This window comes from Macaca nemestrina, chromosome 4 (genome assembly GCF_043159975.1).
Source record: "Macaca nemestrina isolate mMacNem1 chromosome 4, mMacNem.hap1, whole genome shotgun sequence".
NCBI classification, from domain to species: Eukaryota; Metazoa; Chordata; class Mammalia; order Primates; family Cercopithecidae; genus Macaca; species Macaca nemestrina.
Genome location: NC_092128.1, coordinates 96,926,596 through 96,941,587, shown reverse-complemented (window position 1 = coordinate 96,941,587; position 14,992 = coordinate 96,926,596). Strand labels below are relative to the sequence as shown.

Sequence of the window (14,992 nt, the reverse complement as noted above, 5' to 3'; positions counted from 1 at the left end):
TAGGGAAGATGGTTTTTATCTTTCATCAAACAACTAATAATGGGATATGAGAAAAAATTTAAACAAATGACAATTTGGATTTTGATTTCTGATATTGTGATCATAATTACTGTTTTTTCAAAACAATGAAATATAGATTAATGGTGAATAACATAACCACTCTTAAATATCGATCTTATACAGTTTTTCAAAATATTTAACCTATGCATGCCTCTCCAAAAAAGACTAGAAAAACGTTTTGAGCGACCTTACCTGTTTGTAAGACGAAGGGGTTTAACTTCTCATCCATCCACCCACCTCCTTATTCTTGTTAGTGGACTACTCTTCTCCCAGTTAACACCCCAAACGTGCTAACTTTGGCACTTCCTTTGACCCAATCCCTTCCTTTGATCTACTCAGGTCCAAGATCCATACATTTCATCTTGGCCAGATCATGGTGGAACTCACCTTCTGTGTTCGACTCTCTCAACTCTCAGAATCCTACAGTAGCCTCTCTACAGCGATCCAATTTACTGGTTTTTCAAACGCCTTTAGCAATCGAACCCTTTTTTCAAATGAACTCCATTTATAAAACAAAGAAAAACACAATTCCATTACTATACATTTATTTGATGAATTCAATTTTGTAGCATTTGCTAATTATAGAGAAATCAATGACCATCGGAAGCTGTTTCGCTGAACACCAAGATTTGAAATTAGGGATTTGTGAAAGATCGTTAGAATCTCCTATCAGTGTCGACATCCCATTTTCCCCCTCTATTTGATTGCTCAATATTAACAAGATTCCAATCTACTCAGAAAAATATTTGCAAATGGAAACAATTCAGACATTTGAAAAAGGAGTAGTTGAAATTTTTGTTTCAAAGTTGAAGTACGAAGGGCATCTCACATCCTCACATTTTATCACTTACAGAAGTTGCAAGTAAGAAGACCAATCCTTACTGTAAATGCTAAAGTGTCTATAATGGAAATTATCACCACGTGACTTGCTATATGTTCATATGGCTTTACATAACTGACAGGAGCACACACCCAAGCAGAGGTAGGCACCTTGCCCAGTATTCCCCAGAACCACCAAGGGATGCTCTGCAGTGATATCTTGCTCATTCTGCTCTATCAAAGTAACTTCATTCCTGGGAAAGAGAAAACGAAAACAAAAAAGCTCTTGCATTATCAAAAGCTACATTTTAAGGCCTGACACGGTGGCTCATGCCCATAATCCCAGCACTTTGGGAGGCTGAGGCGGGCAGATCACTTGAGGTCAGGAGTTCAAGACCAGCCTGGCCAACATGGTGAAACCCCATCTTTACTAAAAAATACAAAAATTAGCCAGGTGTGGTGGTGCACACCTGTAGTCCCTGCTACTGGGGCAGCTGAGGCAAGAGACTCACTTGAACCCGCGAGGCAGAGGTTGCAGTGAGCTGAGATCAGTCACTGCATTCCAGCCTGGATGACGGAGTGCAACTCCGTCTCCAAAAAAAAAAAAAAAAAAAAGGAAAGAAAAAGAAAAGAAAAAAAAAAGCTTCATTTTAAAAGCATTCGTTTCAATGGTGAATTTTATTTTATTATTATAAACTAAAAATAAATTGGTTGATTAAAACTGACAAAAATGAAACAAACCTTTAGCTATTACTGAGCATATCAAACATAAACCCATTCCCAATCATCCAATTTCTAAGCCTTTGATATAAATGGCAGTATGGTATAATTGGCACCAACCCTCAATCAAAGAACAAGAAACCAGTAGAGAAGCCATCTTCTTGCATGGAGGAGCTGGGGTTTTTTGTTTTGGGCGGGTTTGGTTTTCTTTAGTGCTCTGCATGTGCTATGTAGCCTTTAGTACCTGTACACGTGGTACTAGTTCTGGATATTGGGTGCATTATAGTCTATAACCATGTGGAGGTAACAGAGTACAGTGGTTAAGGCTCAGGCTCCAGCGCCGAAAAGCTTCCTTCTAATCCCCAAATTCTTTAGGCAAGTTACTTCATGTCTCTAAGCCTCAGTTTTCTCATCTGTGAAATAGTACCTATCCAACAGGGTTATCATTAGGAAATAATAGATATAAATTACTAATATAAATTACTAAGTCCAGGACTGCAACGGAGTAGGAAAGAGCTTCATAAACATGATTTTGATGTTGTTGGTTTTAGTGCACATCTCATCTTTCCTAAATAAATAGTCGCATAATATCCAAATCTCATTATGACAACTTTTGCAGAAGAAAGTATGCTTATACTCATTTATACAATTTTCTGTGAATGGACAGAGACAGAACTCAATTTTTTCTAACAACCAACCTATGTATATGTATGAAATTCCTCTGAAAGGATAAACTTTGGTGAGGAGAAATAATGAGGTGGGGGCAAACATGAGAGGAAGATTGCTTTTTAATCTATATCCTTTTGAACCATTCAAATATTATGTAGAGTGCATTCAACAGTATATAAACAGGCCAGGCGTGGTGGCTCATGCCTGTAATCCCAGCACTTTGGGAGGCCAAGGCTGGAGGCCTGAACCCAGGAATGCAAGACTAGCTTGAGCAACATAGTAAGACCTTATCTCTGCAAAAAATAAATTAAAAAAAAAATAGCCAAGCACAGTGGTGCACACCTGTGGTCCTAGCTTCTCAGGAGGCTGAGTTGAGAGGATTGCTTGAACCCAGGAGGCAGAGGCTGCAGTGAGCTGTGATCATGCCACTGCACTCCAGCCTGGGTGATAGAGTAAAACCCTGTCAAAAAAAAAAATATATATACACACACACACACACACACACACACAACTATATATATATTTATATATACTATATATATTTCTCTATATATGCTATATATAAATATATTTGTATATATTTATAAGATATACAAATATATTTATAAGATATGTATTTTTCTATATATTTATATAGAAAATAGAGTATAGTGAATAAATATTTATAAATATTTTTATTTATATACATAAATATATATATCTACATACACAAAGAGACAAGCACTGAAGGTATTGTAGGGGCAGCAAAACTCCACCTCTGTCCTCTTTTAGCCTGGGCTGGAGCATTACATTCACTTAAGACAGATTAACAGGAGAAAAGCATGCAAGTTTATTTAATACAAGTTTTAAATGATGTGGGAGCCCCCATAAGGAAATGAAGACCCAGAAGCATTTAGAGTTATTTTAACAAGGTCTGTACAGAAGTTTCTCAGTCTCAACTTTCCATCCTTGATTAGAATGCTGTGGGCGTGGCCGGGCACAGTGGCTCACGCCTGTGGTCCCAGCACTTCGGGAGGCTGAAGTGGGCGGATCACGAGGTCAGGAGATCAAGACCATCCTGGCTAACATGGTGAAACCCCGTCTCTACTAAAAATACAAACAAATTAGCCGGGTGTGGTGGCGGGTGCCTGTAGACTCAGATACTTGAGAGGCTGAGGCAGGAGAATGGTGTGAACCCAGGATGCAGAGCTTGCAGTGAGCCAAGATCACGCCACTGCACTCCAGCCTGGGCGACAGAGGAAGACTCTGTCTCAAAAAACAAAAAAAAAAGAATGTTGTGGGGATTTTGGGGGGGTTTGTTTGTTTGTTTGTTTGTTTGTTTAGAGACAAGATCTTGCTGTGTTCCCCAGGCTGGACTCAAACGATCCTCCCACCTCAGCCTCCCAAAAAAATACTGCATCTTTCACATGAGAATTTCATCTCCTGCTTTTAAGAAACAGAATGAAGGTCACATTCTTTTTTCTTTCTTTTTTTTTTCTTTTTCTTTGAGACAGGGTCTTTTTCTCTGTCACTCATATTAGAGTGCAGTGGCACAATTATGGCTCACTGCAACCTTGACCTCCCCAGCTCAAGTGATCCTCCCACCTTAGCCTCCCAAGTTGTTGGGACTACAGGCACAAACCACCATGCCCGGATAATTTTGTTTTGTTTTGTTTTGAGACAGAATCTTGATCTGTTGCCCAGGCTGGAGTGCAATGGCGCAATCTCAGCTCACTGCAACCTCTGCCTCCCAGGTTCAAGCAATTCTCCTGCCTCAGCCTCCTGAGTAGCTGGGCTAATTTTTGTATTTTTAGTAGAGACAGGGTTTCACCATGTTGGCCAGGCTAGTCTTGAACTCCTGATCTCAAGTGATCGTCCTGCCTCAGCCTCCCAAAGTGCTGGGATTAAAGGCGTGAGCCACCGCACCCGGCCTTTTTTTTTTTTTTTTTTTTGTACAGATAAGGTCTTGCCATGTGTTGCCCTGGCTGGTCTTGAACTCCTGAGTTCAAATGATCCTCCAGCCTCGACCTCCCAAAGTGCTTGGATTAATTACAGCCATGAGCCACCACACCCAGCCAGGGGTGTCATATTCTTAACCCCTTCAGTATAAATAGACAACTCACAAAAGAGAAAATACCAATAACTAATAAACATAAAAGGAGAATCCATTTCTCAACAGTTTAGTTAAAAAAAAAAAAAAAAATTTGAGACAGGGTCTCACTCTGTCTCTGTTGCCCAGGCTGTAGTGCAGTGGTGTGATGATGGCTCACTGCAACCTCAGCCTCCCAGGTTCAGGTGACTCTCCCATGTGTCTCCTGGGTAGCTGGAACTACAGATGCACCCACCACACCTGGCTAATTTTTTGGATTTTTCATAGAGATGGGGTTTTACCATGTTGCCCAGGCTAATCTCAAACTCCTGGGCTCAAGCAGTCTGCTCACTTCAGCCTCAAAATGCCAAGATTACAGTGTGAGCCACTGACTCCAGCCCAAAAAATTTGTTTTACCTTTTATTTTTTATTTTTTTATAGAGATAGAGTCTCACTATGTTGCCCAGGCTGGTCTCAAACCCCTGGCTTCAAGCAATCTTTCCACTTCAGCCTCCCAAAGCACTGGCATTACAGGCATGAGCCACCACACCCAGCCAAGTCAAAAAATGTTTGCATTGAGAATATCACATATTGACAACAGATAGTTTCATGCTTTGCTCATGAAAGTATAAATTGGAAAAGCAATTTTTAAAATTTATTTATTATTATTTTATTTTTGAGACAAAGTCTCACTCTGACACCCAGGCTGGAGTGCAATGGTGTGATCTCAGCTCACTGCAACCTCCACCTTGCAGGTTCAAGCGATTCTCCTGCCTTAGCCGCCCAAGTAGCTGGGATTACAGGCATGGGCCACCACGCCCAGTTAATTTTTGTATTTTTAGTAGAGACAGGGATTCGTCATGTAGGCCAGGCTGGTCTTGAACACTTGACCTCAGGTGATCTGCCTGCCTCAGCCTCCAGAAGTGCTGGGATTACAGATGTGAGGCACTGCGCCCAGCCTGGAAAAGCAGTTTTAGAGAGCAATTTAGCAATGTCCTACTGAAAGGACAGGCAAGCCCCAAAATTGGGGCTTAGCCTGGGAGGGTTCTTGGCTTCACCCAGGAAAGAATTGAAGGATGAGCTGGTGGTGTTAAACAGCAACTTTTATTGAAGCAGCAGTGTACAGCAGCAGCAGAGATACTGCAGTTGTGGAGCAGGGCTACCCCATAGGCAGTGTGCCCAGAATAGCAGTTCAGAGGTAGTTCATCGGTCACAGTTACACCCGCTTTTAATTACATGCAAATTAAGGGGGAGTTGGTGCAGAAATTTCTAGGAAAAGCATGGTAACTTTCAGGTCATTGAGTCATTGCTGTGGAAAGGGATGGTAACTTCTGAGTGTTGCCATGGCAATGGTAAACTGACACGGCACACTGGTGGGCATATCTTATGGAAAGCTGCTTCCACCCTGGCCCTGTTTAAGCTAATCCTCAATTTGGTCTGGTATCCAAGCCCTTCCTCCAGAGTTGAGTCCCACCTCCTACCTCACTATCACAACTAAACTCCTATGTGCCTTATGGCCCAGCAATACTACCTCAGTATCTCTCCTACAGAAACCCTCACACATGTGCCTGAGACGATAGGTACAAGGGTGGACACTGCAGCATAGTTAGTAACAGCAAAAAACTGGAAGCAAGTTAAATGTTCACCAATACGGAAATGTTTAAATAATCCATAGTATATTCATAGTGTGGAATATTATACATCGGATTTTAAAATTAGCAAGGGCTAGCTGTTCAACACACATAGAAGCCGATATGACATTGACTTTTGAGAAAAGAACTTGACTGGCAAGGAGACAGGAGTCAATTCTCAAATCTCTCTCTCAAGCTGGGGTCTGGGGCAGGTTTTATGGGCAAAGGGGAACAATGGAGGATATAGGAAGATGAAATAAGGTGTGACCTGACTGGGTTCATGCAAAGAAGCAGTAGTCTGATGAGATCATGCAATGAGGTGATGTTGGGTCCTCGGCTTTTAGAAAAGTCCATACTCCAACCAAACAGGGCAACCCTTGCTTTTTAATCTGGTCTCTGTTGCATGGTCCAAGCACTTAGATTCTGCCTGTGGTTGGCTTTTTCATTCCAGCTGGTTCTGAGGTCAGGACCTGGGCCTGCTTGATTCTTCTGGCCATACTCAGGTTAGGTGACTTGCAACCTGGGGGTCCTTAGGAGCTGAAAAACAACTCATCATTTTGTTACATTTATTGTTGACAAAGTTGAACCAGATTGTATAGTTCCAGGGTTACATATGGTTACATTGAAAGATCTTTAAGGCATACTGAGAAAGGCCAGATAGAAAATATAGTGTGCTACTTGTTTTTTTTTTTTTTTTTTGGAGACGGAGTCTCGCTCTGTCGCCCAGGCTGAAGTGCAGTGGCCGGATCTCAGCTCACTGCAAGCTCCGCCTCCCGGGTTCACGCCATTCTCCTGCCTCAGCCTCCCGAGTAGCTAGGACTACAGGCGCCCGCCACCTCGCCCGGCTAGTTTTTTTTTTTTTTTTTTTTTGTATTTTTAGTAGAGACGGGGTTTCACCGTGTTAGCCAGGATGGTCTCGATCTCCTGACCTCGTGATCCACCCGTCTCAGCCTCCCAAAGTGCTGGGATTACAGGCTTGAGCCACCGCGCCCGGCCAGAAAATATAGTGTGCTACTTGTTAAGGGTGCAGGGTCTTTACTGCAAATTGTCAGGTTCTTGGCATTTTGAACAGAGAATTGGACAAAATGCACAGCAAAGCAAGAAAAGAATTAAGCAACGAAAGCAGAGATTTATTGGAAATGAAAGTACACTTCACAGGGTAGGAGTAGCTGGAGCAGTGACTCAAGGGCCCTGATTGCGGGATCTTCTGGGGTCCAAATACCCTCCAGAGGTTTTCCATAGGCCATTTGGTGGATACCTCATGCAAATAAAGTAGTGGCCAACGATCAGTCTGATTGGTTGCAAAAAGCAACCAATCAAAGGCTAAAGTGAAATTACAAAGTTACACTCCTATGCAAACATCTGATTGGTTGCACAAAGCAACCAATCAGAGGTACTTTCCATTTTCCATCTACCAGGCCGAAAGTGGGGGGCAGGAGTGGTTTGCAAAGGGTTTGCCTTTGGTCCTTTTGATACTTAGGTGTTGAAAGTTGGGGTTTTCCTTTTTAGTTCTAGGAAGTCAGCATGAATTGGCCTTAGGTTCCCTGCCTCCAGACCCTATTTTGCCCCACTACTGTTTATATATTTAAAGCTTTTTTTTTTTCATTTATATATTTACCTATTATTTTATTTTGTTTCTTTTTTTTTTTTTTTGGTAGAGATGGTGGCATCTCACTACATTGCCCTGCTGGTCTCGAACTCCTGGCCTCGTGATCTTCCTGCCTTGGCCTCTCTAAAGTTTTAAAATAATAAAACTTCTATTTTTCTATGTACATATATTTATGTTATGTGAATATATGGTCTAGAAGGACAACTTCAAACTTTTATAAGAGATTACCTCTGGGGAGATGAATGATCCAACATAGCTGGTAGCCTATATAATACCTTTGTGAGAACTTTTTTTTTTTTTTTTTTTTTTGAGACGGAGTCTCGCTGTGTCTCCCAGGCTGGAGTGCAGTGGCGCGATCTCGGCTCACTGCAAGCTCCGCCTCCCGGGTTCACGCCATTCTCCCGCCTCAGCCTCCCAAGTAGCTGAGACTACAGGCGCCCGCCACCACGCCCGGCTAGTTTTTTGTATTTTTAGTAGAGACGGGGTTTCACCATGTTAGCCAGGATAGTCTCGATCTCCTGACCTCGTGATCCACCCGCCTCGGCCTCCCAAAGTGCTGGGATTACAGGCTTGAGCCACCGCGCCCGGCCGTGAGAACTTTTTAACGGTTACCTTTCTTCCAGACAATTTACTGCCATCTGCTGGAAAATTATCATTTAAAAATGTCAAATGTACTACCCTATGAATAGTGACCCCTAGGGTTGCTCATGGCACAACTTGCACATAGTCTGTGGCCTTAGAGGATGTTCCTCGAGACTGAGATCAAGTTTTATTCTGAGGTCTATACAAAATAAGTCAATTTGACCACATGGATAAACACTAGCTTTCAATGTGTTAAAATTTATTTTGTAACATTTCTACATACAAAAGCAGCTAAGTTTTGGAGAGGTGAGTATCGTGGGTTAAATTGTGGGTTATGTCACTGGCAAAATCAGAGACTCCCCAAGTGCAGGGAGGATTGAGCAGCAGCAACTGGGTACTAAACAAGACAAGTTACCTCTCAGGTCCTTCCTTTCGAATAGCAGGAATGCAGTATATTCTTGCATAATAAAGTATTTCTCAGTACCGGGTGTCCGTTTTCTTCCCTTCATGTTTCAAATCAGGGAGGAAGAATTGGTAAAGTAGTTGCAGCAATTGCTTCTGGCAGTTTACAATATTTTTGAAATATTAAGCAATTCAAATTACCAATTTCTATATATGTGAGTTTAGACATAACACCAGTGAAATATGATACTGATTTTTATATTGTTAAAGCAAAGTAAACATGGCCTGAGAAGGACTCTGTACTTCTTTTTTTCTTTTTTTTTTGAGACAGAGTTTTGCTCTTCTCACCCAGGCTGGAGTGCACTGGTGCGATCTCAGCTCACTACAACCTCCAACTCCCCGGTTCAAGCAATTTTCCTGCCCCAGCCTCCCGAGTAGCTGGGATTATAGGCACCTGCCACCACATCTGGCTAATTTTTGTATTTTTAGTAGAGACAGGTTTCACCATGTTGGCCAGGCTGGTCTCTAACTCCTGACCTCAGGTGATCTACCCACCTCGGCCTCCCAAAGTGCTGGGATTACAGGCGTGAGCCACCATGCTTGACCAGGACTCTAATTCTATATTTGAGTCCTTATGGACACACCATAACCTACCTTAATAGGTAGACAAGATTGAAAACCTAACTTAGCAGTATGCACCTGCAACAATATAGCTGAGTCTTGGCCAATCCCAGCACCTGTACTTTAACTACTCATCGCTGTTGAGTGTGCAAACTATGTTTAAATAAGGCAAATGCCAAGCTGTAACCAATTCAGCTGCTTCTGTACGTCACCTCCAATTTGTGTACATCACTTTCCTTTTTTGTCTATAAATTTGTTCTGACCACAAGGCATCCCTGGAGTCTCTGAATCTGCTGTGATTCTGGGGGCTGTGCAATTCGCAAATCATTCATTGCTCAATTAAACTCCTTTAAATTTAATTCAGCTGAAGTTTTTCTTTTAACAATGTTCAAATTGTGAATAGTTTTATTTGTATGAAAATATAAGGGCAAAGGGAAAACTTCCTCTTCATCCTTAGAAAGTTCGCTGAAAAATCAACTCACAGGCCGGGCGCGGTGGCTCACGCCTGTAATCCCAGCACTTTGGGAGGCCGAGGCGGGCGGATCACAAGGTCAGGAGATCGAGACCATCCTGGCTAACACTGTGAAACCCCGTCTCTACTAAAAATGCAAAAAATTAGCCGGGCGAGGCGGCGGGCGCCTGTAGTCCCAGCTACTCGGGAGGCTGAGGCAGGAGAATGGCGTGAACCCGGGAGGAGGAGCTTGCAGTGAGCCGAGATCGCGCCACTGCACTCCAGCCTGGGCGACTAAGCGAGACTCTGTCTCAAAAAAAAAAAAAAAAAAAAAATCAACTCACAAAAAACAGATTAAGCCAGGTGTGGTGGCTCACACCTATCATGCTGGCACTTTGGGAGGCTGAGGTGGGAGGATCCCTTCAGGCCAGGAGTTCAAGGCCAGCTTGGGCAACATAGTGAGACCTCGTCTCTACAAGAAATTTTTAAAAATTTTCCCGGCTTGGTGGCACATGCCTTGGTCCCAGCTACTCAGGAGGCTGAAGCAGAAAAGCCCAGGAGTTTGAGGTTACAGTGAGCTATGACGATACCACTGCACACCAGCTTGGGCAACAAAGTGAAATCCCATCTCTTTTTTTATTATTGTTATTTTTATTTTTTCAGACCCCAGTGGGTCCGGAGTTGGTTCCTTCCAGTGAGTTCGTGGTCTCGCTGACTTCAAGAATGAAGCCAGAGGCTGGGCGTGGGGGCTCATGCCTATAATCTCCACACTTGGGGAGGCCGAGGCAGGCAGATCACCTGAGGTGGGGAGTTCGAGACCAGCCTGACCAAAATGGAGAAACCCCGTCTCTACTAAAAATAAAAAATTAGCCAGGTGTGGTGCTGCATGCCTGTAATCCCAACTACTCGGGAAGGTAAGGCAGGATAATTGCATGAACCCAGGAGGCAGAAGTTGTGGTGAGCCGAGATCGTGCCATTGCACTCCAGTCTGGGCAACAAAAGTGAAACTCCGTCTCAAAAAACAAAAAAAAAGAATGAAGCCACGGACCTTCATGATGAGTATTACAGCTCTTAAAAATGGCAGGGACCCAAAGAGTGAGCCATAGCCAGGCTTATTAGGAAGAGCGAAAGAACAAAGCTTCCACAGCATGGAAAGGGACCTAAGCAGGTTGCCACTGCTGGCTTGGGGGTGGGGAGTGGCCAGGTTTTGTTCCCTTATTGGCCCTGCGCATGTTCCATTTCTGTCCTATCAGAGTGCCCTTTTTTCAATCCTCCCCGTGATTGGCTACTTTTAGAATCCTGCTGATTGGTGCATTTTACAGAGTGCTGATTGGTGCGTTTTACAGCGCACTGATTGGTGCATTTTACAATCCTCTTGCTAGATACAGAGCACTGATGGGTGTGTTTTCTGATTGGTGCATTTTACAATCTCTCTTGCTAGCTACAGAGCACTGATTGGTGTGTTTTACAATCCTCTTGTAAGACAGAAAAGTTCTCCAAGTTCCCAATAGACCCAGGAAGTCCAGCTGTCTTCACCTCTCACCAGCTCTTAAAAAAAAAAAAAAGAGCAGAAATTGGAGTAAAGGCATACAAATGTATTATTGTATGTACAGGTGAGAATCACAAAGTGATTGCCCAGTATCCCAATGGGGCCCAAATACTTATATAGCTTTTTTCTTCTTCTTCTTCTTCTTCTTCTTCTTTTTTTTTTTTTCTTTTTGAGACCGCGTCTGGCTGTGTCACCCAGGCTGGAGGGCAGTGGCGTGATATCCGCAACCTCCACCTCCTGGGTTCAAACAATTATCCCTGGCTCAGCCTCCCAAGTAGCTGGGATTACAGGTGCCTGACACTACACTGGGCTAATTTTTGTATTTTTAGTAGAGACGGGGTTTTGCCATATTGGCCAGGCTGCTCTCAAACTTCTGACCTCAGGTGATCTACCCGCCTGGGCATCCCAAAGTGCTGGGATTACAGGCATGAGCCACCTCGCCCAGCCTTGTATAGCCTTATTTTTAGAAGGGAATGAGGAGATGGAAAAGTGTGGGCTATTTTAGGGGGCTAGTAAATGATTTTTAGGAACACTCAATGGGCATGAAGAACATACAATGACCTAGGACAAAGTCTGTTGGGTCCACAGGGCAAAAAATGGTTTGTGACAAAAGGCTCTCTGGGTTTGTTGAGAGACTTTAGTCTTTCTTCCTGTGATAAGAGTTCAGTTAATGAAAAATCAGGGACGGACCAGAGGTCATTGTTTTCTTCTTTGGCAGATCTGAACTCTAGTCAGACAAAGGAATTTTAGAGAACAACTTCATCCTGCCTTTGGAAGGGATAGAGGATTGAGAGACTGTGGCAGGGGGAGGAAGCAGTGGGGTGGGGAACAATTGTTCTCCTTGGTTGGTCCTTCAGATCTTCATGTAGATAGGGGAAAAGTCTCTTCTAGCATCTGTTGATCTCTACAGGACTTTAATTCAAAATATTCATTATACCAGGGAGCCACATTTGGAGATGAAGTTTTCTGTGCACTCAAAAATATTAAGTAACCAGGCCTGGTGGCTCACACTTGTAATCCCAGCACTTTGGAAGGCCAATGCAGGAAGATCACTTGAGCCCAGATGTTCGAGATCAACCTGAGCAACATAGTAAGACTCCATCTCCACAAAAATTAAAAACATTAGCTGCGCATGGTGGCATACGCCTGCAGTCCCAGCTACTTGGGAGGCTGAGGTGGGAGGCTCACTAGAGCCCAGGAGGTTGAGGCTGCAGTGAGTTGTGATTGTGCCACTGCACTCCAACCCAGGTGACAGAACAAGACTGCTCAAAAAATTAAAAAAATAATATTTCATTACGTTTTTAAAACATCAGCCAGGTGTGGTGGCTCAAGCCTATAATCCCAGTACTTTGTTGCACTCCAGCCTGGGTGACAGAGTGAGACTCTGTCTCAAAAAATAATAATAATAATAACAAATAAATAAATAAATAATTTCTTTTCTTTTCTTTTTTCTTTTTTTTTTTTGAGATAAAGTTTCACTCTTGTTACCGAGGCTGGAGTGCAATGGCGCCATCTTGGCTCACTGTAACCTCCGCCTCTGGGTTCAAGCGATTCTCCCACCTCAGCCTCCCGAGTGGCTGGGATTACAGGCGCCCGCCACCATGCCCGGCTAATTTTTTGTATTTTTAGTAAAGACAGGGTTTCACCATGTCGGCCAGTCTGGTCTCGAAATACCGACCTCAGGTGATCCTCCTGCCTTGGCCTTCCAAAGTGCTGGGATTACAGGCGTGAGCCACTGTGCCTGTCCCTAAATAATTTATTTTTAATATTTTATGTTTAGGCTGGGCACGGTGTTTCGTGGGCACGCGCCTGTAGTTCCAGCTACTCGGGAGGCTGAGACAGGAGAATCGCTTGAACCTGGGAGGAGGAGGTTGCAATGAGCCAGGATCTCACCACTGCACTCCAACCTGGGCTACAAGAGCAAAACCTCGTCTCAAAAAAAAAAAAAAAAAAGAAAGAAAGAAAGAAAGAAAAAAGAAATCTGGTGGGGCGTGGTGGCTCACTCCTTTAATCCTAGCACTTTGGGAGACCGAGGCTGGTGGATCACCTGAGGTAAGGAGTTCAAGACCAGCCTGGCTAACATGATGAAACCCCGTCTCTACAAAAATACAAAAATTAGCCGGGCATGATGGCGGGTGCCTGTAATCCCAGATACTCGGGAGGCTGAGGCAGGAGAATTGCTTGAATCCAGGAGGCAGAGGTTGCAGTGAGCAGAGATCACACCACTGCCCTCCAGCCTAGGCAACAGAGCAAGACTCCGTCTCACAAAAAAAAAAAAAAAAAAAAAAAAAAAAAAAGAAGAAAAGAAAAGTCTATTAAATAAGATTTATTTTTGCTTTTTAATTTTTTCTCAAGAAACACACCTCTGCCTTCATGTTTTAATTAAATTTATTTATTTGTTTATTTATTTTTGAGGGGGCAGAGGACAAATACTTATTAATGGGTTTTAAGTTTTTTTTTACAACTATAACAGATAATCATGCAATGCTGCCAGTATTGAACCCAATCCGGGGCCACAAGTCTGCACACTCCTTTGCTACTGGTCCTGTAATGGCAGAACCTTTCATCTCGTCTTTATTTTTTATTATGACCCCTGCATTATCTTCAAAATAAAGAAACACTCCATCTTTTCTCCATATGACTTTCATTGTCAAATGACCGCTGCTGGATGTACCTTTTTCTGAGCTCTGGTTTGTCTTTCTTGACTGTGGCCATCCCCATGTCACCCACACTGGCAGGGAAGTCTGTTCATCCGTCCCTGATCCTCTTCCCGGAGATGATATACGGATTTTTGGCTCCTGTGTTCTCAGCACCGTTGAGCAGGGATCCTACCAGAAGACCCGAGGAAATCTAGAATTTCGCACCAGAGGACTCACTTTATCCTCGCTTCGACATCTTGAACGCCAGAAAGAAGGAAAAAGGCAATTGACTTATCTTTTTTTAGAAACAGGGTCTTGCTCTGTCTCCCAGGCTGGAGTGCAGTAGCTCAAACACAGTTCACTGCAGCCTTCACCTCCTGGGCTCAAGCAATCTTTCCACCTCAGCCTCTTGAGTAGCTGGGACCACAGACATGCACCACCACGCCTAAGTTAATTTTCTTTTTTTGTAGAGATGAAGGTATTGCCATGTTGCCAGGCTGGTCTCAAACTCCTGGGCTCATGCAATCATCCCACTTCGACCTCCCGAAGCACTGGGATTACAGGTGTGAGCCTCCATGCTCAACCTAGCATTTTAATTTTGATAGGTGATATTGAATGTGTTAGAAGATGAATAACTTGGATAACGCATATGGAACTTTTGATTAAAATATATTCAAATTTTGTTCATTTGACTTTAGCTACATCTTGTTTTTAATACTTTAGATATTTACTGTTGATAGAAGACAAATTATGTCAAAATCTTGATAACAAAATTAATGATTTAGACAAAATAAAATTAAGAAAAATAACTTTATGGAATAAATATATAATAATTTTGAATTACGAATGAGTTTATCACTCTTGTAAAAACACCAGTCCATCAACAGAACACCCAGACATGCCCAATAATAAAGAAACTCTGTAATCTTTGATATTTTTCCAAACATAAAAACACGAGTATGAATGTATTTTTCAATTTTGACATTGTGAAGCTAGATCTGTCAAAGTAGGGGAATAGAATATATTTAACTTCACAGTTTGTCAGTTTGATTTATATCTTGTAAATATTTAGTCATTTGAAATACAACTCTCGGCCGGGTGTGGTGGCTCACGCCTGTAATCCAGCACTTTGGGAGGCCGAGGTGGGTGGACCACCTGAGGTCAGGAGTTCG

At 42.9% G+C, this 14,992-nt stretch overlaps 1 pseudogene; it reads right to left on the bottom strand.

Moving 5' to 3' along the window:
* Nucleotides 1–13,658: 13,658 nt before the first annotated feature.
* On the bottom strand, nt 13,659–14,076 carry LOC105475730 (large ribosomal subunit protein uL14-like; annotated as a pseudogene).
* Nucleotides 14,077–14,992: the final 916 nt, after the last annotated feature.